Consider the following 24,472-nt stretch of genomic DNA (forward strand, 5'->3'; position numbering starts at 1 on the left):
GGGTAGCGCTGCATGCAGCGCTGCACTAGAGATTTTGACACCCCTTTCGGACAGCTTTTACATGGCAGTTGCACCGCCATGCAAAAGCTGGCAGAGAGGGGTAAACGAGGGCCCCATGGACAGCCCCGTTGCACTTTTTCACGATGGGTGCTGTTGCACCCTACGCACCACAACATTGCTGCCCGCTCAATTATGAGCCGGCATTAATGTTGTGGGCAGTTCCGCGCTGGGCCTGCCCACTGACCCAGCGGGGAACTCCTAATGTGGCCCGCAGGAAGGCGGATGCACCGGCGACCACTGGAGTTTGGCGGGGCGGCCTTTTCCACCCACCAAACTCTTAGTGACCCCCATGTCTGTAAAGACTGGACTGCCACTGATATGACACTCATCTCCTGAGCTGCCATACAAAACGGCTGCCTTCAATAACATACAGCCTTGCGCCATGGAGCAGAGGAGAGTGTGCACTGGATTTTATAGTTCTTCATTGAAGGTATAGCCTTCCATAACCAACTTAGATAACTCAGAAGAGTCAGATGCCCTGGATGAGTGCTCTGCACTGCAGCACATATACAATATGTTGGCTTCTGGTGGGAAATCAAGTAATTCCCCTTTGTTCGCACCTCCTTCCACTTGCATTAGTTTTTGACACAAAGTCCAGTCAGGCTAACTTAATCGATTGGACTTTACATCAAAGCCTATTGGTGTGTGTGCTGATCCTACACCGTAAATGCCCCCTTGACTCGAATCGGCATCAAGTGTAACTCACTGTGAAAAGAGCATCTTTCAAGCACAAAACATATTTTGTGCTTGTAAGTAAATTACAGCTACCTCTTTGCGTCACTCCAGGTGTTGGCGCAAAGCATTAGTAAATGTGGGTCAGAGTTTCTTTGAACTTGCTAGTCTCAGGGAACACAGAGATGTGTGTACGCAGCTAAAATGTCTCAAATTCACTGTTAGGTATCGGTCCCCTGTGCTGCTGCTCAGACCTAGCAAAAGGTAGAAAAAAAATACCGAGGAGGCTAAGTTTTACAATATTATTGGCTAAATTTATTTAATCAAGTCGGATTTATTGCTAAGCAGTTCCTTGTTGACCTCTGCTTCCTCTCCATCCGCTGATAATGGTGACTGTCAGTGTTGATAGCCTTCCTGACTTGCCTGTGATTTTTCCTCCCCCAAGGCGATATGAGTCACATTCCTCATGTTCAGTCTTACAGCATCTTATTTTGCTCCCTAACTCCTTGTATGTGCTCGGATGCATGACAGTCAAGAGCGGCAGAGCACACGGAGAACCTAGCGCTGCTGCACAGTGCGGACTCTAATAGAGGATTTGGAGGGCTCGCAGTGCAGGGCAACCTGTGTCAGATCTTCGGGGAGCGCTGGCGAGTGACTCGGCGAAGGAGGTGCCAGAGAGGGAAGGGGCGCGGGGTCACTGTTTAAGAGTTTCCTCTTACAGAAGAAGGCTACGGGGAATAGAACCCCACACACGTTTATACAGTATTCAGGCCAGTTAATGGCTTTATTGATTCCTTGCTATGTGCACGGTGGTATGCCATGCTCAGCCAGGCAAGAAACTGCGAGCACTGTTGCAGACAAAATACACCTTCGGCAAAACATTAAGCAAGGAGATCAGAAATGTGAGAAATCGCGCCACAGTCCCATCGCTAAGCTCCCCAGGGATTGGCTAGTCCTAAATAGGCACTAGAGAAATGAGATGGACTATGGTCTGCATCCTGAGATCCCGAATTGAGGTTAGAAGATGTGAAATATAACATCTACATGCTTTTCACATGGACATTTTTCGCCAGTGAAAACCCGGCAGAGTATATAAATGGAAAAATGCATGGAATGGGGAAAACTTGGTGAAATTGGTGTGCAAACTCCGACTTCCACAGTCACTACTTATTCCAAAGGTGAAAACTCATAATAGTGTGGTAATACTGCACCCGATTGTTACTGTACCCTGCTGAATCAGTATTTCGAGGTGGCCTGTTTTTGCATCGTTTTCCATGGGACCATCTGATAAGGGACCCCGTGATGGATAAAAGGGGGAGAAGGAGCTTGATCTGACTGACAGACTGACCAACTAAACAGTTGAATTAGCAAAAGTAATAATGGAATGCTAACTTCTCACACCATTTTGTACACTTAAGTTGATCTTTGATGTGCAATTAGGTATTTTCCGGTTGTAAATGCCAAGATCGCAATTTACATAAACACTTACCCTTGCAGATGGAACGTTGGACCTCATATACATTTTTGCACCTTATGTACAACCTTGCATAGCACAATGCCTTCCTATGTGAGCAAGTTCGTGTTTTACTATTCTTTTTTCCTCCAATATTTCTCTATGAAGAACACACTTCCCTCGCACATCTACCAGTTGTTTTTTAGATGTGTCTCCCTCCCATTTTTTGCCTGGAAAGGGATTTACTTCTGCCTTCACCAACCTTTTATAGCGAAGGAATAAGTCAGAGAGGACTTTGTGAAAACCCACAAATGGGTAAATGTGTGAATGGCCACAAACGTTTAGGACATGCCAGCTCTGCACATTCCTTTCCCTATCAACTCTCCACCCTCGAGAGCAATATTACTGACGCAAAATTATTTAAGTTACTCTTTTCACGAGTATTAAACTTACTGTCACTGATTTACATAAGTAGTTTTATACTGGCTAAAAAGGCTACTTGCAGCTGTATGCGAAACGTACACACGCAAATGGCTCCGTGTGTCAGATCCTACGTATTGTGTGTTAAAAGAAATCCTCCAAATTTCTGATAGCCAGCATCCTTTATTAGTGGTGTACTCCAAAGCTTGACATCTACAACACTCTGACTAATTATACCATTTGGTATTATCTGGCTTACATCATGTGCCATCTATACAAGCGATGCATGGACAAAGCAGGTACAGAGCAATGCAGAGGCTTTCCACAGTTTCAACCCCATTGTAGAATGTGCAAAGAGAGTTTGTAATGGGACCCTAAGGCAAGATGACCCTCTGAATGTCAGCTCCCGCTGAGAAATGTAATCCCTGGTTAAAATATGGCAGCATCTGTTGATGTATCCTCCTCCCGTGATACAGACATGATCTGAGGGAACGGCCACCACTGGCATAATTGGAACAGAACGAGTGATGGAGCCCAGGCAATGATCTGGTGATGTGCACTGGCAACCATTGTGGAGCACACAATATGGCAACTGAGGTGGATCATTGCACCACTGTGGCCATGAGGTGAGGTCGTGGTGTCCCAACGGGATATGAGGCCTCAGCCACTGCTGCTAGCAGTAGGGGCCCTCTGCACTTCAGAGTTCCCATCAGGGGAGCTCCACCTCGTGCTAAAGAGGAGAACGTGGCCGACTCCTGCCAGTGTATCTGAGACTTTCTGCAAGAGGTCAGGACTTCCAACATTGTGGGAGCTGTGAATGCCTCCCCCTAGTCTGCCTAAAAAGGGCGTAAAGCTCTGCCGAGGGGGGAGCCCTATGGCTTTGGGCCCTCTCCATCCCTTCTCTAGTTCTCTCCCTGCGTCTGCAGAGGCCTGTGGTTGGCCTGGCTGCAGACTAAAAATCTCTTTGTAATTTGCTACTTGCAGTAAATTTGGACTCATGGACTGTCTGGCCTTGGACTGAGGATTGTGGGCATCAGTCTGGCACTGGCGAGGAGCATCTACCTGGACCTCTATAGCCTATCAAAGCAGAACAGAATCTGTGGCATAGTGAAGAGGAACAATGGGAGCACCATGGTGGATAACACAAGACATAAGACTGCTAAGTCCAACAGCCTCAAAAAGCATGCATTCAGGAACTAGGCAGCTGGAGGGGATGCAGAATCCGTGGCTGGACCTGGAAGGGATGAGGGTTTAAACTTGTCACTCAAGGATGTGCTCCAGGTGATTAGGAACATTAAATCCATGCTGGATCATCAAATTGATGTTGTAGCAATTGACACCACCCTTATAAGGTTGAACTTTAAGATATTGTGAACCATAGTGACTTTGGTGGAACAGACTGTTGAAGATGACTCAGAGTCCATCTCTAACCTGAAGAAAGAAGTTTTACACTTACAGGAACTAACCTACATCTTTATGACAGAGATGAGGATGCAGAGGAGAGGTCCAGGTGGAACAACATGGGAATTAGTATCCTCAATTGATTCATAGGAGCAGTGCAGGTACATCAAACAGAATACAGTATGGACGCTGTGTGGCTTCAATTGAATTTAGGAAAGCTCCAACCTGCCTATAAAAATATATTCAATTTTTTTTTTTAAATGTATATTTGTTTGCAAATTGCATAAAATATGTTATTTGTGTATGTGTGTGATGGAATGCTTGTTTCTGTTTTTTTTGTGTATTGTTTTGCGGTTCCAATCATTGATAATATTTAGACCCGGGTCCCCAGCTTTCAGTAATGTCTCTGTGGGAGGTCCCCAGATTCCAATAATGATTTACTGGGGGTCACCAGGTTCCAGTAATGATAAAGTGGGGGTCCACAGCAGTCAAAAGGTTGAGAACCACTGCACTAACAATGAAAAGAGCACAGTCATGATATTACTGGACTACATAGGAGATGCAGGCAAAACAACGATCCTTTGACAGGGCAGGTGAAGTGCAGAAATTGAATGTCCAATACATGATGATATACTCAGCGAAACTAAGGATTCTGTTTGAGGGCAAATCATGGTATTTCACATTGCCAGAGGAAGTCTGGAAGTTGCTTGAGGGACGGAACCCAGTAAAAATAAGACAGAGAGAGGGGGTTGATCCCCACTACCATGCCCAGAGCCAGGTATCCCATCACCAACACAAGAGGGAGAGGAACAGCTGTGAGAAGATGTAGAGGACAAGGATGAACTGCAAAAAACAGGGGACCCATGACCCGAGTGATTTTGACCACAAAGGAATGATCCCTGAATTGTCCAGGCAACCAGAGGAAGGAGACAGTATCAGATTTGGGGCCTTGGAGCTGATGTGTTTTTTTCATTTCTGATTGTTTGATTTTTTTCCCAGGTCACAGCAGGACTGAGAGAAATGCAGACGTAGCACGTACATAATTTTGATAGGTTAAAATGCTTTACAGGGTAGGATGACTGGTACCTCAAGCTTTGACGCAGTAGGCAGTTTCAAGCCTTCAGCATGAAGCAGTAGGGATGGGAGTAACAGTTCAGTGGGTTTGGGTTTTTTGGCATCTCCGAGAGTGTTTGTGCACAAGACCACTAATGGGAGGGCATACGTGGGATCTACAATTGTATTCATTCTTACCAGGACAGCAGGTTAGCAAAGACACAGCCTTAAGATTTTAACATGGAATGTTCATGGACTCGTACATAAATTGAAGAGGGGGGGTTTCTTTCTAGGCAGGGTCCAGACCTGATCCTGTTGCAGAAGACACACATTGTGGGTAAATTCATAGGTAGGGGCTGTTATGATTTGGGTCCATTCTGGGTTCACCTCCGACACACATTTTAGGCCCACTTTCAGTTAATCAGGTCTAGACAGACAGGGAGGGCTGTTATACAGAGTCATAGGGAAGCAGAATGGTAAAAGGATAGTTTTGGTTTCCCTGTTCTTCACACCAGACCTGCAGTCAGTTATGCTGGAAAAATGGGATCATGAATAACACCATCACCCACAGGGTTCATGATCATGAGGGGGACTTAAACCTGAAGATGAGCTACAACATGAATAGAATCATAACATTCAAACCCCAAGGATGATGACGAGTGACTACAACATTTTGTGAAAGCTTTTGGGCTTTTAGGTTGTCGAGAGGACCTCTTTGACCCAAGTTGGTTCCCTGTTTTCTTAGCTTCATTTTACAGTTCATATTTTACTTGTTTTAACTGCATTCCTTTTAGCAATTATATTTTACACACTTCACTTCACTTTGCTTGTATGATTTTATTCTATGAATATATTGTATGAGTTGCTTGTTTTAGTTAGCCTTTTCCCGACATGTAATTAGTACATTTTGTTCAAGGCTAGGAACACAGTACACGATAACCTAGTGTATGGGTTGCCCATTCAAGGGACAGCTTCTAACATCTAGACATAGCATTGCATCAGAACTGTGCTTCAAACACATTGTGGCTTTATTAAATTAATGATGCACTGTCCCGGAAGGGACAGAGGGGCATTCCAGCCTGGCACGAATGCTGTATTCAACATGCAGCTTTGCTGGCGCTAATTGACCAGTTTCCAGAGAGGATTGCCTTCTACACTACAGGCTGACTCCTGACACTTTTTGCAGGTATGGGGCTACGGCTAATCCTATAGATCAGGCAGGCAGAAGGGTATACCCTCTATGCTCTCAGTACACTCTTAAGGTTTGTCAGGAACCTATCGTACTTCTACAACACATTTACCATAGTTGGATTGTTCATAATCTTTACCATGTTCATAATGTTAGTAATCTTGCTTTGTTTCATCTGCCTAATTATCGCCGCTAATTCTCTCAATGCAAGACTAAGATTGTTCTAATAAATGTATTGAAAACTTATCTCATATCTCTCTTGTGTTTCACCTGGGCATGCATGAGTTATACAATAAAAGGGTGAGATCTGTTTCCATGACTTTGCTGAGGAGTCACAGTGTCATGTTCAAGTTTCCATAATCAAATTTCACCCCGGTAGGGTTGGGGGTGTAGGTGAGGCACTGTGAGCTAGCCAGGATTTGGGACAACGGTTTCTGATGGCATGGAAGGACTCAGTCCCCCACATTCTGAAGGTCTACCATCCTAATAGGCAGTCCTATTATCTTAGAAGGAACTGTTTGACAAGACCTTTAGTAGGACACTCCTTACGATACACAGGAATACTCATATGTAGCAACGAATAGGCATTCACTGTCAAGACTTGACTACTGTTTAACTCCAATATTGCAGGGGGGGGTAGATATGGGAATATAGGCTGTCATGAGAAAAATCAGACCGTTTCCCACTCATAGCCACACTAAAATTCACAAGCACCCACATGAGGAACGACTGGAGACTAGATCCATGAATACGATGGAACTGGGACATAAGCACTCAAATGGGACAGTTTACAGATCAATAGTTGAAAGGAAATTCTGGGTCGATAGCCTTAGAAGTGACCATTTGGGAAGCTTACAAAGTGTTTATTACGAGACAATTTAAAGCCATTGTGACTGTCAAATATCGGTAAAAGGAAAGGGTGGTGCAGGAGCTGAAACTGCTCCTTGACCAGTGGGAAGCAAATTACATACAGGACCAGAGAACTGGACTGTCCCATCATATTAAGCTCTTGAGAAAGGAATACAGACAGGTAGTGGAAGCAAAAGCACTCTTTAGAGCAAAGCAACACAATTTATTGGAGGTGGGCAACAAAGCTAGCAAATTGCTTGCATGGATGCCACATAGGGAGGTGTGTGATGGATACCCAAAATGTGTCAGAATCAGGGAATTGTATTGCACAAGACTTTGCCATGCATTTAGAGGGACTTTACTGGTCTAAACTGCAATCCAAATATCTTCCTATCCTCCCCTTCTGTCCAAAGAAGATGCAGCCCTGCTAGATCAGAAAATAGAAGTGAAAGATGTCCAAGAGTCATTAAAAAATGCACTCGGGGAGGACACTGAGACCCAACGGGTTACCCACGGATTTCTTTAAATCCTTGCGGAGAGGGTAAGGAAACCACTCACATGGGTGTTCTATGAAGCTAGGAGAAAGGAAGTCTGGACTAGATACCTTATTCATGAAAAAAGGCAATCCATTATACGGGAGGTTAACTTCTTACTGTGGTTTTATTCCTGACCTTGAATATAATTAGATGGAAAAAGCAGTGGTAAGCATTACTTTTCTGAATGGCACACATTAGCAATAACAATAGAATTATTTGTCTATGTAACGGGCACACGCTCTGCAGTTAACTTTTCACTGAGGTTTTATTCCAAACCGTGATAAATATTAAGACGACGAAAGCGGTGGTGAGCATACCTTGTCTGAGTTGCACATATGGGGATTAGTAATAGCAATAGACTCCTTTTTATACATCGGTATACGTTTCGTTCTATTTCTCCTTGCCCAATTTAGGATTTGACAACATAAACAAGTTATACTGGAAAGGGAATCTGGAATTTTGGAGATACAATTTGACAGGTATAGGGGAATCTGTACTTACCCGAACTATTAACTTTAATAACTAATTTTAATATCAGGTTTTCTTCACTTGCGTATCTGTGGATCCTGTTAACACTCAGTAATAGTACCAGCACTCATCTTGGGCATCTACTGTTAAATATAAGTAGCTGTGCTAAATATGTATGATTAATAATGGATGAACAATAATTTACGTTACTAATATCCCAACTTTAACAACTTGTCTCACATGATGGCCAATGCACAATCTACTGTAGTGTTTCATACAGAAGTTTCCACTTTGGTTGTTTTTGGGAGCACCATATATTATTAACCATGTATAAATCATAAAAACGTAATATGAATTATTGAGGCAAACATTGTTTATTGTTTACAGCCTGTGAAAGCCTTGAAAAAGTCGTGGGATAACGACCCCTGACGAAACACGTTTTGGCTATGGGGCTGAAATGACGTGGAATAAACACTGTTGGACACAACAAAGGAATAAGAATTGCGGATGTGTGCCTGTTCTTGTATATATTTGCTGTCTTTGTTGGTTTAGGGTGGTTCCCCAACAGTGCACCATCCAATTAATGTATACTGCTTGATATACTGATTTACAGACAGGAAACTATTGAGATTGTGAGCGCCAATACCCAATCAACCACCTTCTTCTCATACATTTACGCTTACATTAAGTAATTGATAAGATTAGAGTCACAGACCAATCAGGGTTCATGACCAATAGATCATCCAAGAAGAAACTCAGAACCCTGTATGGGATAGTGGGGCCATAAACGACATACAGGACCCAGCAGTGGTGCTTGTGCTCAATGCTGAGAAGGCAGTCGACTCCCTCAAGTGGCCCTGTCGCTTGGCAGTCCTGGGTAAAATGGGGAATGTCCCAGAATTCTGGGCATGGGTCAAACCATTATATACTGCCTTAACGGCGAGAGTGTGGGTGAATGACATGATCTTAAAGGAGTTCTGTCTGAGTCGTGGAATGAAACAGGGAGGACCCCTCTGCTTTGTTGTATGCTCTTGTAGTGGGGCCATTGGCTAACTGGGTGCAATGTGTCATCCAATTAAGTGGGATGTGGATTGAGAAGACATTTGTATCCTTATATGCTGATGACTTACTTCTCTACGTGACAGATCTGAAACAATCAATCCCCAAGCTATTGGAAATGCCTCTGATATTTGGAGAATATTCAGAGGTCCCCATTAACTGGCACAAATTGGTGGCATTCTCACTCACTCCCTGGCAGCCTCCAGAGACCTGGGAGCGCTAGCTTCAGGGTTTGCATTCCTAGAGGTCTATATCACTTAAGGACCCAACAGTCTTTGCAAGCAACAACCTTGAAAGGATCTTGAAGGGCAGACTTTGACCACTGGAATACACTTCCACTGGCAATACTGGGAAGGGACACACTTTATAAAGTTATCTCACTGCCAAAATAACTTTATATGCTGCAGAACATGCCTTATGAAGTTCCCAACTCCTTTTTCTAAAAGGTCAGTCGTGTGACAGGACTGTTGTTGTAGGATAGCACTGCATTCACTGATGAGGCCTCTATATAAAGGGGTTATTGTCTTACCCAATTCAAAACTCAACTACTGGGCTTCCCACCTCCTGATTATGAATGATTGGGCATTCATTGTCCTACAGGAACCCTCACTTAAGGCAGAAAGAAGGGCCATGACGTCTAGGAAGGGTGTATCCCAGGGAACTTTATGGTGGTGGCGCTGTAAGCCAGAGACCGACCCGACAGTTACAGCTATCAAAATTTGGAGAAACGCCAATCAGGCACTAGGATGGCAGAGCAACCTTACACTGGAAACACCTCTGTGTGATTCAGCCATAATGCCTAGCCTGACTAGATCGAGGGGCTTTCAAAAATGGGACCTCCTGGATATATGTATATTAGGAAACATATGGGACCCTAAGGGCCTGTTAAAATTCAAAAGAACTTCAACAATAGTATGCGCTAACAGAAAAAAGCATTTGTTATATACAACTCAAACATGCGTTGGCCAAATATGGGCATGTCCTTGAATTGATGGAGGATGAATCGCACTTGGAATAAAGGACCCTGGAGGTGCCATTACAAATAATGCATATCACAAATTAACCAGACGCTGGTAATGAATAGTAAAAGCCCTTAGAGTCACTTATAAATAGGAGGTAGAGTTAGGAACATTGGAGTATGAGAACTGGGAGGCAGCCTGACGTCGGTACCCTAGAGAGTTTAAAATGAGAGCTTGCTTTTGACTTATGCATTTGAAGATACTACACAGGTCTGAGTTTAGCAGAAATAGGATAGAATAGGGAGGAAGTACAACAACAAGTTCACATGGGACTGTCCACATCATAAAGAAATGCCCAATCGTCCAATTGTTCTGGCCCAATTTGGGGGAACTAGTATCGAGAACCATTGGGGCATCAGTTAGTCTCACTCCACAGCTAGTGGTTTTAGGGCTACCGAAGGATCAAACGCTTCTCAGGTATGTCTGGCGGTTTTGTAACAATGCACTGATGGTGGATAAAAGGGACATTGTCAAGTCGTGGGGCAGCAAGGCAACCCTGAGGTAGACCACTGGGCCAGAAAATGGACTGGTGCATGCATGCAGAAGAAATTAATTATCGGGCACAAGGATGTTCCCCATACATCCATACATTATTCTAGATATGGGGCCAGTGGAAAGAACTAAGAGACAATACCTGAGAGTGTCTTGGTGCTCTGTGGCCCAGGCAGACCACTCGGGAAAACTGGACTTCAGAATCTCGCTGATTTGGTCACAGGTGAAACCTGCTGTACACCTGTCTTTATCCCAGTTTACAAATATATATTATCCCCATTTGTATGTGATGCAGTGTGCTGTACCTGGAGAATGCAATACTTTGATTTGTTTCTTACCTTTACAGGTTCTGGCAATACAAAATATATTTTATTTAAAAAAGAGTGCTCGTAACGCACTATGGTAAACAGTGTTTTGCAAATGTCATTTAAGGAACTGTTGAGTGCCATCCGCACTCTGTGTTCTACCATGCATTTGTGACCTAATGCCATGGTACAAATGTTTATGCCTGCTCTTGCAACTTGTCTGAGAAAAGGAATGTGGAAAAATCAAAACTTCTCTTTTCATCAACATGCACACAAGAAGAAAGGGGTGACTGAGGATGATGAGCCAGATTTTGCAAAGGGAGACCATAAATCGAGTCAAATGAGTGATGATTTCACTGAACAAAATCCAAAAGGAACTGGATAAAGTACAGAAAGCATGCAGTGCCAGTTAACAGATGGAATTCTCATTTAGGGGATGGGGCCAAAGATGTAGCAGCACATAGATTGGGTAGACAGAGGAAAGATGGACCTGGATGCTCAAATTGATGATGGTGCTAGATATCTGAGTTGAGGGTTTGGACAATCAAAGGCACATAGCCCATTTAGTATGGGTGTTCCTGCTATCCCTGCAATGGTTAGTTAGGGAAGTGATGGGCATGTTCTTTGAGAAGTACAACTTCCTACTGGGGCACAATAAAAGCAAACTAATCAAGAGTGCATACAGGCAAACCTCCGGGTTCACTGAGCCCTAAGTTAGGAGAAATTGTGACACCATTAGTGTGGTCCTTACTGACCTAGATTTGTGTGACCCAACCTTGAAGAAAGTGGCAACTCTAAACTATGCCTTACTGGTTGAGAAAAAGGGGACACTTATCTTCTCCAACTTCAGATTGGCGATGCAAGGTGAGAGAAGAAAGCTACAAACTGTACAGAAGGAAGTGGTGAATTTGGTCTTCTCAACCTGCCTGTAGTATCCAGCCTGATTGAAGATGAAGAAGTATGGAAAATCCTATGTTTTTATGTAAATGGGAACAGCACAATCATTTTTTGTTAGAATTTAAAAGGAGATTCTACACGGCATGCACAGAGTAGTAATTTTATTTATTTATATTTATTTATTGCTAAACAGACTTAATTGAGCAGCAGGGTAATGGCATGCAGTCAGAAATAAAAAATCAGTAATGTACATACTGTATCTATAGAGCGTTAAGGTAGCTAACATAGAAGGTCCAGTGCAGAGGCTATCTTCTAGGCTATTAAGAGTCTTGAGTTAATAAGTGAGTACTCCTGAAAGGAATGTTACAAGATATCAGAATCCTCTATTATAGATTTTAGCTGTAAGAGCTCAACCTATGACTGGATGTAGACTTTCTTCTGGTCCATCCAACAGCTTGCCACCCATAAGCAATGGATTTGAATCTGATCTTCACTGAAAGTGGCACTGAAAGATGAGAGCTTTCAGCTTTTTCTTAAATTTATTCAAGGTGGATGGAATTTCAGATTTTTGGGCCATTTGTTTTAGAGAAGGATTGTTTTGGAGTTCTTGGTTTATGTTTCCAGATTGAGAAGAGTTAGCACTTTGAAGTAAGAAAGAACCACATTAGATGGCTGATTTGTGTGTGAGGTAGCTTGGTGTTCTGGCATTGAAGACCTTATGAACCATGCAAGCCTGCCTTCTGGTGTCTATTTGGATCGGATTAGAGTGTTAAGGATAGAAAAGATGTGTTCTGATTTTCTTGAGCAAGACACTAGGCTAGCTACATATTTGTTTTGTGAACTGCTATTAAATGTGTCAGATAAATTATGAGGGTGCCCATCAGTAGAGAGTTGCCATAGTGGAGTATTTAGAGGATACATGATTACACTACCTTTTTGATGTCTTCAGTTCGGATGAAGGACTTGATTCTTCAAAGTAGTCTGAGTTGGTGTTGGGCAACTTTTGCTAAAACATTGATGAGTGTTTAAAGATTCATATTCTTATAGAGACTGAATCCCAGAGACTTAGCACTTTCAACAATGTCTGGTTTAAAATTTGCAGTATATTAGTCACATAGAGTGAGACTTGCACTGGTGGTGGACTGTGATGAGGAGATATCAGATGGAGGTATGTTTTTAAGGTCATCCAAGTGGATTCTTCTCAGGATATTTTCAAGATTAGTTCTGTCCTCCTAAAAAAGGGGAGTTTCATGTACATCTGTGTATCATCAGCATTTAAGTGGAAAGAGATGTTGGATTGTCTTACAAGAGAGTAGGGGATTCAATTACAAGTTAAAGAGTTGAGAGGATGTAACCTTGTAAGACTCCTTGTTGAAGGGGTAATGGGTTGCAGGTGTGTTAGATAGTTATACTTGTTGTAAGCCATTGACAAACAGAAGAGAGGCATGGTTGATTATGGCCAATTCAGCTGACAGGTCAAGAAGCCAAGAAAGCCTAAAGCTTAACTGAAAATCATCAAGGTGGCTGTGATCTTCAAGGTGTTGTTTTGTTTTTTCAACACATCTATCTAGGACTCTTGCTGTAAGGAGTAGGCTAGGCACGAGGCAGAAATGGTTTAAGACTTAGTGGTCCCTATCAAGCTTTCTGAGAAGAAGAGTAGCTTGACCACCAACTTTTGGCATTTGGATACAACTGCTAGTGTTATAGAATTGTGTATTGCATTAGCTAGGAAAGGATTTATGTGCATGCTCCCGTCTTTCATGATTGTTGCTAGGATACTTTTCATAGAGTAGAATGAAGGCCAAGAGTGTCTTCATCAAGTCTCTTTGAGTTAGCTCTTTGAAGTCTACCAATTCCTCTAATGTTTTTTGTGCTAAGGTCTCTGGTGGTATGAAAGCAGCAATGTTTAAAACAGAAAGTTGATGCTTTTTATTTTGTCTTTGAAGAACAGGGAGAATTTCTCATAATTTTCTTTAGTGCTATAAATATTTAGAGCAGTTGAAGAGGGATTGTGGATTTTAGTGTTTTCTTTCTTTTAGATCTTTCTCTTTCCTCTGTCTCCTTCCATGCCCTTGCCAGCTGAACATGTTCTCTAATCCCACTGCTTATGTTTTGAGTGGTTATGCAGCATTTGTTGTTGGTGCTGGAGGCAGGCGTGGAAGTGCTACATTGGGACTCGTGGTGCCTATTAAATGTTACATTACGGATTATAGACAATTTTGGCTATCATCACCATGACCGCCTTCTTCGGACGTGTCCTTTGTATCTGCTAATTGAGCATTGCATGATGGCATAGCATTTTATTATTGCTAGAGGGAGAAACGTCCATGCATGTTGTAGAATGTGGAGGTCTGTGTGTTTGGAGATCACCCCTGGTTACTGCCACCCTTGAAGAACTCCTAGTCTTGCTGCTTGGCTAAGTGGCTCAGCACTGATCTGTCACCGTAAGAAGTGTGCTAAGTGCATCACCAAATGGGCTGACTGGTATAAAATTGAGGGAGGAGAGTCCCTGGTTGGTGAGGATATGGCACCTTTCAGTCTAAGATATGGAAGTCAATTATCTTTTTAGGAAGGAGTGGAGTAAATACAACTGTTTATGCTTAGAAAAATATTTACGTTCAAGCAATTCCTTACTGACATGATATGTCATCCTTTAATGAAAGGTTGAACTAAAGATAAGGGTTTACTGTTTTTTTCCAAGTTGAACAAACTTTTTTAACTTTTCCCAATGCTTTAACATAGGGAGACTCCCCATTTGGGGTGGAGACCCCTATGGTAAAATATCGGGAACATTTTAAAAATGTATTAAACTTTATTGGTGAGGGTAATTGGAAAGGCGTCCCAAGAATTTAGACTACTCTGAGGCATGTGAGAGAGGTTTCCGCTGTCCCCCCTGTTATTTTCACTCACAAATAAACCCCTTGTGGAGTGGGTGAGGACAGATACTCTCATACGAGGCATACAATGGGACCCAGATTGGGAGAACAGCCTCCACCAATATGCAGACAACATTTTTCTGTATTGAGCAGAACATATGCCTTCCATACACAGCGCCTTGGAAATATTGGAGATATTCGCAAAATATTCAGAGACTGGCCATACCCATAGCAATAGAGAAATGAAGGATTCAAATAACTAGGGATGTTTATTAAGTTGGACCCAACAATTTATGTGCCAAAACCTCAATTGGATCGTGAATATAAGGCTGATGTGGTGTGCTGGTGGAAGTTCCCCTTACCAATGAAGGAGAGGGCTGCGTTATGCAAAATTATTATACTGCCTAAATTTTTATGTATGTTGCAGAACACATTATATGCAGTTCAAGACACTTCTTTTCAGCCAGTCAATGTGGTAACAAGATTGTTACCATGAGACAGGGGGTCCTCATGGATTGCCTTGTCTTCCCTACCAGGGGGTCCATATGGCGGGGGGTAGCTTTCCCTGCCTGGAAATTGTTCTACTGGGTAGCGTAGATACTGGCGGTAAACAAGTGGAATTCGCAGAGCAAAAAGAGCCGTTCCTGCTGGCTGACAGAAAGGGGGCGTCTACACGTGGCCACCGATGAAAACTGTATGGCTGGGCAGTGTGAGAGTTTGTCCACTATCTGAGCGCGATAACCATCAGGACTTGGAGGACAGAAAATTGAGTGATGGGATGAGGAGACAAAATTACTCAAGAGATGCCCCTTTGAAACTGCGATATTCTAATAGATCTGAAGAAACTCTAGGGTCTTCATAAGTGGGACCTCTTGGGCATATCCAAGGATGGGGCCGATTGGGGGACCTGTGAAATGATTACATATGATGAACTTCGGCATCAATATGAACTTGCAGATTCCCAGCACTGCAAGTACCTACAAGTCTGTCATGCATTATTCAAAAACAATACCCTAATATAGGCTGTTCCAAACGAGTCACTACTGGAGTACTGAGTGATTGCAGCAGCCCTCCATAAACATGCAATACTGCAAATACATAAACCTTGATCACTAACTGTCAGCCATCTCTAAATAGTCTAAAATCAAAGTGGGAGCAGGACCTGAGATTATTAGAGGACTCGGACTGGGGGGAGCCTGTAAATAACTGAGGGAGGTTGTGCTGAGATTGGGTTTTTGATTGATTCCGCTCAAAATACTGTAGCAAGTCTGATACATGCACTCTTTAAGATGGGGAATATTAAAACAGACAGCTGTCAGAAGCAGTGTAATCAAAAAGTCAAGCTAATAAACACGCTGGGGGAATGCCCAAAGTTACAACGTTTCTGGTTGGAGGTAAAGCAAACGTTAAATAGAGTCAGTGGTCCAGAATAGGAACTGACCAAACAAGCAGTCTGTGAATTTAGGGAGATCAAACAACGCCACAATATACCCTCCCATTCTGCAATACAGCCCTTATTTTGGCTAAGACAGATGTTGTTCGATTCTGGCGGGAGGGGGACGGGGGTAAGGTAGAAATATTTAGAGAGTCCCAATGGGCCAGGAATATAGACTGCTGCATGCAAGCTGAGGAAAAAAATAAAAAAGATCTGGTGCCTATTGTGCGAGATCTGGGAGCTTGTATGACTAGGAAGCTTGTGATTAAGGTTGATAGGATATGCTTAGAGGTAAGACCAAACACCCAAAACATTGCTATTGTGTTTGTTTACCCATCCACTGGTACGGCATTACTCTGGCCTTGGTGATCCCTCTGATTTCTCAGTTGCTGTGACGTTGCACCTGTTAATTCTTTAACTGCTTATGTATGTTTGTACATATTACAAAATCAATAAAACTGTGTTTAAAAAAAGATTATAAAATGTAAAATAAATTAGTCAAATATTTTCATGCTAAATATTATTATACATTAGTTTTATATCTCTATTTTAATTGTAGAACAAAATAAAAAAAAGATAAAGCACTATTAACTTAATTTTGAATTAAATCTTTAATTAATTTAAATATATAGAATTAAGTAGAAATATGTTTCTGAGATTTAAATGAAAAAATAAATTCACACCCAAAGTATGAGATGATAGTTTTTATTATGCATTATCATAAGTACTTTAAGGATATTCTAATACAAATTAATGTTACATTACTTTAGAACATAACCCCTACAGTCTCTGTGGTTGGCGGGGGCGAACTCCACAGGCCCCCTCAGCACAATACTCTGACTGGGAGGTGTAAAATGGTGGGCCAAAGGGGTGGAGGGGACCCCTTCAAGTATTTTGGAGGGGGGGGGGGCTCAAGTTTCGTTATGCCACTCCTTTAGGAATTCAAAAAAGTAGTTAGAATTTCATAATTGAATAAACAACATGTTTTATTTTAAGAAATGTAACGTGAAATCCTAGTTATTTATATTTTTAACTATTTTAATTTAATCTACCATAGGGTTTTATTTTAAGTGCCTGCCACCATTATATAGTATGGGTGGGTGTTGCAGTATCAGTAGTTAGAGACAGGTAAGTCTACACTTTGAGTAACATGGCACTCAGATTTTGTAAAGAGCCGAAAGCAGTTAAGTTAATCAAAAGAGTAAGCGTAAATTACATGTGTAAATTACTCAAAAAGTGTAAGCTACATTTGTGAATAGGCCCCCTATTGTTTACAGACTCAGGTGCTGATTTAGTTTGATGACGTTCTTCCCCCAAGGCTGCTTATACATTGCAGATGGGAGCTGTCATGGTAGAAAAATTCTAACCACACCTGTATGGAAATCAGAAAAGGGCATCCTGTTCTTTGCGGAAATGGCACAGGTATTTCTACACCCACACCAGCGGGCTGGCACTCCCACCTCGCCCAGACCCGTAGCCTAAATTAGACTTTCAATTTGGTGTCTAGATCACCACCATCTTTGGGAGGCCTCCAGTGGAGGCATGGAGAATACCCTGGGGGAGCTGCGATCAGGTTGTCTATTTTTCCTGTACTCTAAATGAGACAGGGGAATGCAGAAGTGGATGAACAGGGGGCCTAAGGGCCATCTGCTGATTTTTGGAGCTCTTCCAATGCTATCCATCTCTAAATTAGACCCTAAACGTTCACACTTTGACAGTCATTAACTTAGTTACCTTGGTTTTTACATTGTGCTCTTACTGTACCTGCTCCTAAAATCAATTCCAAAAAGCTCAAACCAAGCATCATTCTTAGCAACCTCAATATTGTATGCAATTACCTGGGGTCCTTCTTTGGAAAGTTCATTGAAAGGCATTTGGCGGAATAAGATGGGCTCAGGTGACACTGGAAGACAGTTAATTTGCAGAAAATAATGCATTGTTCCAATATTCTGAGCCAGGGTTGCGCTCAAGGTAATGTAACCATCCACCTTCTAATGTGCCTGTAATTAGACCTTGTTTCATTGTACACGATGATATTTATCCAGCGGTCAATATGCAGCATATCTCTTCCACGGTTTAAAGCCTTGTTTATCATTTCCCGCGCTGTGGAATTACACTGTCTCCTTCCGACCATCATCCATCTTGGCGTCAACCTAGCGGGTAGACTTGGTAATATTCTCCATGATAATTGAGGTTATGATGACATAATGAAGCTGAATAAATTCTACTGTCTGTTTTTAGGGAAAGGTAATGATGTTCTCACTCAGATATTTATCATAGTGGCGAGGCAAGAATCACATCTCAGTTTGGGCTGTTTCATTTAGATTAAGCGCAAGCACAGTGTTAAATGTTATGATGTGAAACATAATTTATTTCCTCGGTAATTCATTTCGGTGCTTGTGAAGATATTCCAGTCTCGTGGCTTCCCAGGCTGCAAATTCACTTTCTCTCTCCCTCTCATATTGACCACTTGTTAAATCTTTTTGTTTGTTTCCCGCCTTTCCCTCGAGACACTGAGACAGACAGGGTTGCCAGATTCATTTTCTGATCAGAGCTGTTTGATTTGGTCAATTTTGCCACATTGGAGACGTTCTCTATTACAGAGATAAATAGCCTTGGGCTAACTGTCAACGAAAACTTGTAAGCTAATAAATTATTCCAATTTCTTCCCCTGGATTTCTCTGGAGACAGCCCTAGGAAATACACTTTTTGATTAGTAAATTTCTCTGTGTGTGTGTCTGGACATTCAAATGTGTCGACTTTGATTAGCGCCATTGCTTTTCAAGAAGACGCAGGCTGAGGGGCTGTCACTTGCAGGCAGCGCTGATGCATAATGCAAAAAAAAAAGCTGTGCCCGGAAACCGGAGTCCCATCCAAGGCTGGAAAGGCGGGAAAATTGCCCTAACAAACCTGTGAATTTTTTTCCCTTTTATTTTATCAAGGGATCGAAAGTTTTAACACTTGTCATCTGTCGATGCCGCGCAGTCAGTTTTTTTCCCTAGAAGGTTATAAAGCTGGGAAGGGTTGTGGGTCAGGGTGTAGGTGGCTCGCGGAGTAAAGATGATCTCCTGGGGGCCGGCGCAATGGATCACCTCCTCAAAATGACGAGGGTGTACGGCGCGCAGCATTTCAACTGGAGCGCTGGTCATCTTTCTCACACCCGGTCTCCCGGAAGGAATCCACTGGTGGTCGGCTGCTTGCTTAGGTAAGCACCCCAGGCAGCAAGAAAAACAATATTTGGCCTATAACAAATCAATCGGTGCGTGTGAACACAAACACACAGACCATTTATCACCTGCAAAAAAATCCCCTAAATTATGACCTTTCTGAAACCTCTGAGAAGGGCGAATGAATGCAGAACGTAAATTAAACTTTGAAGGGTCAGCGGTTTTTACCGTCCCTCTTCATCTTTCTTTCACCTTCTGGGCTTAGGAACAAGAGGCCTGTGTAATTACATTTCAATGGGGTGCAGCGGTTCATTATTCCCCGCTATACCAATCTACTGCGACATTTCCAATGCAGTCAGGTACAGCTTAGAAGGCATTAACTGTTGCCAGAGGACCACGGTGGCTCCTCCACACTGATGCATCGCCGGGCGATCAGCACGGTTGGTAGAGGGCTGGGGGCTGCCTCGCTCTGAATCAATATGGCCGCTCAAAGTTATTTAGTATAGATAGGTATTGACACTTTTTCTTCTTTTTAAGGTAGATACGTCTTGCATTTTTTCTCTTCGATAGCATAACTCGCTACTCGTTACTACCGTGACACTTGCCCAGTTTTGCCACCGCCTCTATGTACCTTAGAATTAAACACAGTGCCCACCTCGTCTCCTAAAGTACCTCATGCCACTACAAGACGTGTTTATGTAAAGGTTCTAGTATGAACCCCTCTAACGCCGGATAAGAAGGTTTCATTCGGTGGGTAATATGATCAGGGAAAGATCGTGCGCAGAGCTCTGATCCTTCCAGCAATAGGGCTCATTTATCAAGCTGTCTGATCATTTGTGGAATACCATATCTTACAGGCGCAGCTTACCATGTGGTAAATTTCCCTTCTTGTTGTCATATTTGCAATAATAACAATAAAGTAGTTCTCCACCAGTGCCCTCATCTGCTGCTATTTGCTTATCAAGTCACTTGGAGAAAGAGCGCATGCATTATCAATTCCCGCCTTGTGCTCGAACCATCTTTTAAGGCGGCTTAAACAGGCATTGTAAACATAGAATGTATGAACATTAATGAAAATAGAAATACCTTCGCCTTCTGAAATGTGTGATTTACAATGATCCTATATTACGTTTACGATCCAAGAATAAATAGTGAATTATACAGATTGCTTCTTGCATACAGCTAATTAAGCTTATGCATTTCATTTCCGTTGAAAATCAAGAAATTGACTACTACACTTAGCATTGGGTGACTGTTACCTACTTAGGGTCACTGTAGAATGCCAGGGATTTTTTGAACAGGCGTCTTTTCTGGAAAAGTCCCAATTTGTTTGTCAGTTACAGAGGTTTAGTGGTATGACCATCAATGAGTTGAGAATCAGACACATGAACCTCTTTACAGACCTATGCTGCATTAACATTGGGAAAGATGGCAGGTACCTGGTGACTTTAGTGAACATGTTACTTTTCACTTAGTCATATTGTGACTAACATTTGAAAATCCACAATCCAGATCTTAGTGCTAGGGGACCATTAATTTAAATTCTGTAAGTCTCCATCCCATCCTTCAATGAAAGGAGGTAGCTAGGCTTGCAGCCTGATATGTGCCTCTCCACTACTCGTCTTTATATTTTGGATTAATTTTAGAGGTAAGTGGAGAGAAGAGATTGATCAGGAGATGACATACAAATGTTTTGTGACTGGGAATGTGGTTGCAAAACATTCATACTTTACCAACTCCTTAAGGAGGCAGTAACCCGTTTGCAAACGGGAAGTAGACTACTGCCCACTCTAAAAAAATTAAAATAAAACTTTTAATTTTTATTTTTGAAATACATCCCATTTTCTTTTAAGGAAGACGGGCTGCATTAAAACAATGCTTTATTTAAAAAGCTCTCACAGACATGGTGGTCTGCTGACCCCAGCAGGCCACCATCCCTGTGAGTGCCGGCCATTCCCAATGGGTCGCAAATTGCGACCTGCCTCATAAATATTAATGAGGCAGGCCGTTTGCGACCTATTTGGGAATCGCAAACAGTGTCTCAGACACTGTTGTACATCAGTGTTTGTGACTTGCAATTTGCGAGTCTAAAAAAATTCGAATTGCGAGTTGCAAACACTGAGGGTCGTACATCTGGCCCAAAGTCGCTAAGAGCACATGTGGCTACAAAGAAGAGAATATAGAATTTACAGACAAAGCACAATTAATTAAATTAAAAAATTGCATTTTTGTATGATGTTCACATCTCCCTTCACTAGAAGAATACAATTTTTTTTTTTTTGTAGATGTGTATACAAAAGGGAATAGAAAGTTGTATAACAAATATGTTAGAAAGTGAATTATTAGTTGGGGTGAATGGCAGTTCACCCTAAGTAATAATAGCATTATTCTTGGTTGGTCCACTAAAGGCTTCAGTAATTTAAACCTGAGTTCAACCCCTGGTAGCTGTGACACAGAGCAGGCAAGCTTAATTTAGGAAAATGTGTAAACTATATAGGAGTACCAAAACAGTTAAAAATTTGAAAACACAACACAATAAAAATATCAATCCAAGTTATAAAAATGGAAAATACTTTAATTAACAAAATGAAATAAAATGGGGGAACCAGGTATATGATTTTAAAAAGTTTTAAATAAAAATAGTGCTAAAAAGCGTAAAGCGCCAACAGCAGGCAAATGGCCTTGATAGACTGGGAAAATGGTAAGGTTTAAGGCCAACCATGATGGAGCACAAGTCAACACAGGGTGGATTTGTCCCAGTTGGAAAGTTATCTTCACACTTAGAGGCAGATTTACTAATATTTACTAAGAAACTTGCTGCATTGCTTTGCATGAAGAGGAGAGAGCAGAAATGCACCGCACCAAATCTGCTAAGATATGGCGTACTTCTGTTCTCGCTCAGAGTTGGCGCACTATGTGCTGCCTAGCACCACTGCAGATACCCTTGGACCATGCTGTAAACGTGCCTGCATTACAGGCAGCATTGTTTTTGTGCAGGAAGGACTACCTCCCGGCACAAAAACTTTCCAAGAGGCAATTTCCTCCTTCTATGCACATAGGAGGAAGTAGGAATATTTCTCTCTGTTATGCCTATGTGGTGGTGTTGTAATTTAGTAGCGATTAGATTAAGCATTAGCAGAAGACATCTTGTATTTAGCAACTATTGTGAAAATTTCGCGGAATCTATTTTGTATTCATGGCAGCCATTATCTCTGCCACATGCTGCCATGTGCTCGCCATGTGCTCTGTCCTACCTTCCTGTTAACTACTCTTGAAAATCTGTCTAGTGACAAGTTATATTTAGCATCTCCCACTTTGCACATGCCCTGTAAGGTCTGCAGCTGTTAGTAATTAGTAACCTACTGTAATGTGTCTACTAGTCCTTGAAAACTGTTAGCCCCTCCTACCTGTTGACTGTGCATTTCCATATGACCTTATATGTATATAAGTCTTGCTTCTATAATTGAACCACCTTCTTTTAGCCCCTGAGTGGGTATAAAAGGACCATGCTCTCTTAGTTCAGTGTGATACTTCAAACATTACCGAAGGGTGCTGTTTGAACTGTGGTACTACCTCATGAGGTTTATTAAACTTTGTCTTTTATTTCAGTTTCTGTGCCAACTTCTTCCTATATGGTCTGAGGACTTTGTGCAGAGAAGGGCGAACCCCTTGCACTAGTAGGCCTTGCTGAGGCTTACTTCGACAAATTGGCGCCCGAACAGGGACTCATCGGCGACTCGGACGCCCAACGGATTGGTTGCGACGAAGGATTGGGATCTCGCTGCAGGCGATCAATGCCTGAGGAGACCCGAGTCTTGGCAACCACAGCGTTTTTCCCTTATTTCTGATTTGACAATCCAGGTGGTGCCGGTCCTCGACTGAGATCCTTTTTGTTCATTCGTCGTGCAGTGACCATTTGGTCGATTTTAGAACTTGGCAGTTGGAACCTGGACACCCTGTGATTGGTAAGAGCCGTTTTACAGCACTTGCTGTGGGTTTTGATGCCTTTGTTTTACCACTTACTGTGGCACTCGTGTTTTGGGTGACTAGTCAATTTGTGTCCTTTGAACTGATATATAAATTGCAATTTATAAAGGCAGGTAATGAGGAGAATTTTCTCCAATTTAATTTTGATTTGAACGGCACCGTAAGTGCTACTTTGATTATAATACTGTATATTCTGTGCTATTATTGGCATGCCTGTTTTTAGCGCACTTCGTAGGATGTGTTGCTTTTGTAATGGTCGCTCTATGTTGCCTGCTGACCTTGCGTCTGAGCTTAGATCTACTGCTCGTAAAACAATTTGTAGCGTTGTCTCTGTTTCTGACCTTTAAGACAAAATGAAAGGGTGGATGGAAAAGGAGCAGCTATACTTTACTGAGGCATTTGGCACAGAAGTTATTAAACTATTTCGGAAATATTCTGATGAGTTAGAGCCCGATGATGTAGCAAGCAGCTGATCATAAGCAAATGTGTGATGGTCTTTTTGTTTTCTTCCAGGTGGCTGATGCAATCAGGCATTTGGTGAAATTATGTGTTGCGGCAGTCTGTTTGCAAGAGGAGAAAAGGGCCGTGGACGTAGTTGCACGGACATCTCAGACCGGCGGGGTGCAAGCTTCCATCTTCAGAACAGATAAGACTATGATAGTTCACGCGAAACCAATGCGGGAGGCCACGCCTTTGTATGTTCCTCCTAAAGGATCGGGTACAAGTGATGATAAAACTTCTGTTGATGCTAAGGGTTATTTTATTTATAATTGGGTTTATGCTGCTTGGAATAGGGCAGATGTAATGGCACTTAAAACAGCATTACCTGACCCGCGGAAAAATCCAGCCGCCTTTTATGAGGAAGTTGAGGGAGCAATTAGTTCTTGCACTATGACTTTGGCTCACATTGATTTATTTTTCGGATTGATATTACCGCCAGATATGTGGAGAACTGTTCATAAAGTTTATGATCGTGTAGTTTTTGGGGCGTCATGGAAAGAATTAGAACAGATGGACGGGGATAGGGAAGCTGCAAAAAAGCCGTGTCAGTTGATTCTAGATCTTCCCGCAGCCATATTAGTTAAGTTAAAAACGATTATTCCCCCTAAAAAGATAGATTGGACTGTTTTAGCG

The sequence above is a fragment of the Pleurodeles waltl genome, chromosome 1_1 (assembly GCF_031143425.1).
Source record: "Pleurodeles waltl isolate 20211129_DDA chromosome 1_1, aPleWal1.hap1.20221129, whole genome shotgun sequence".
Classification (NCBI taxonomy): domain Eukaryota; kingdom Metazoa; phylum Chordata; class Amphibia; order Caudata; family Salamandridae; genus Pleurodeles; species Pleurodeles waltl.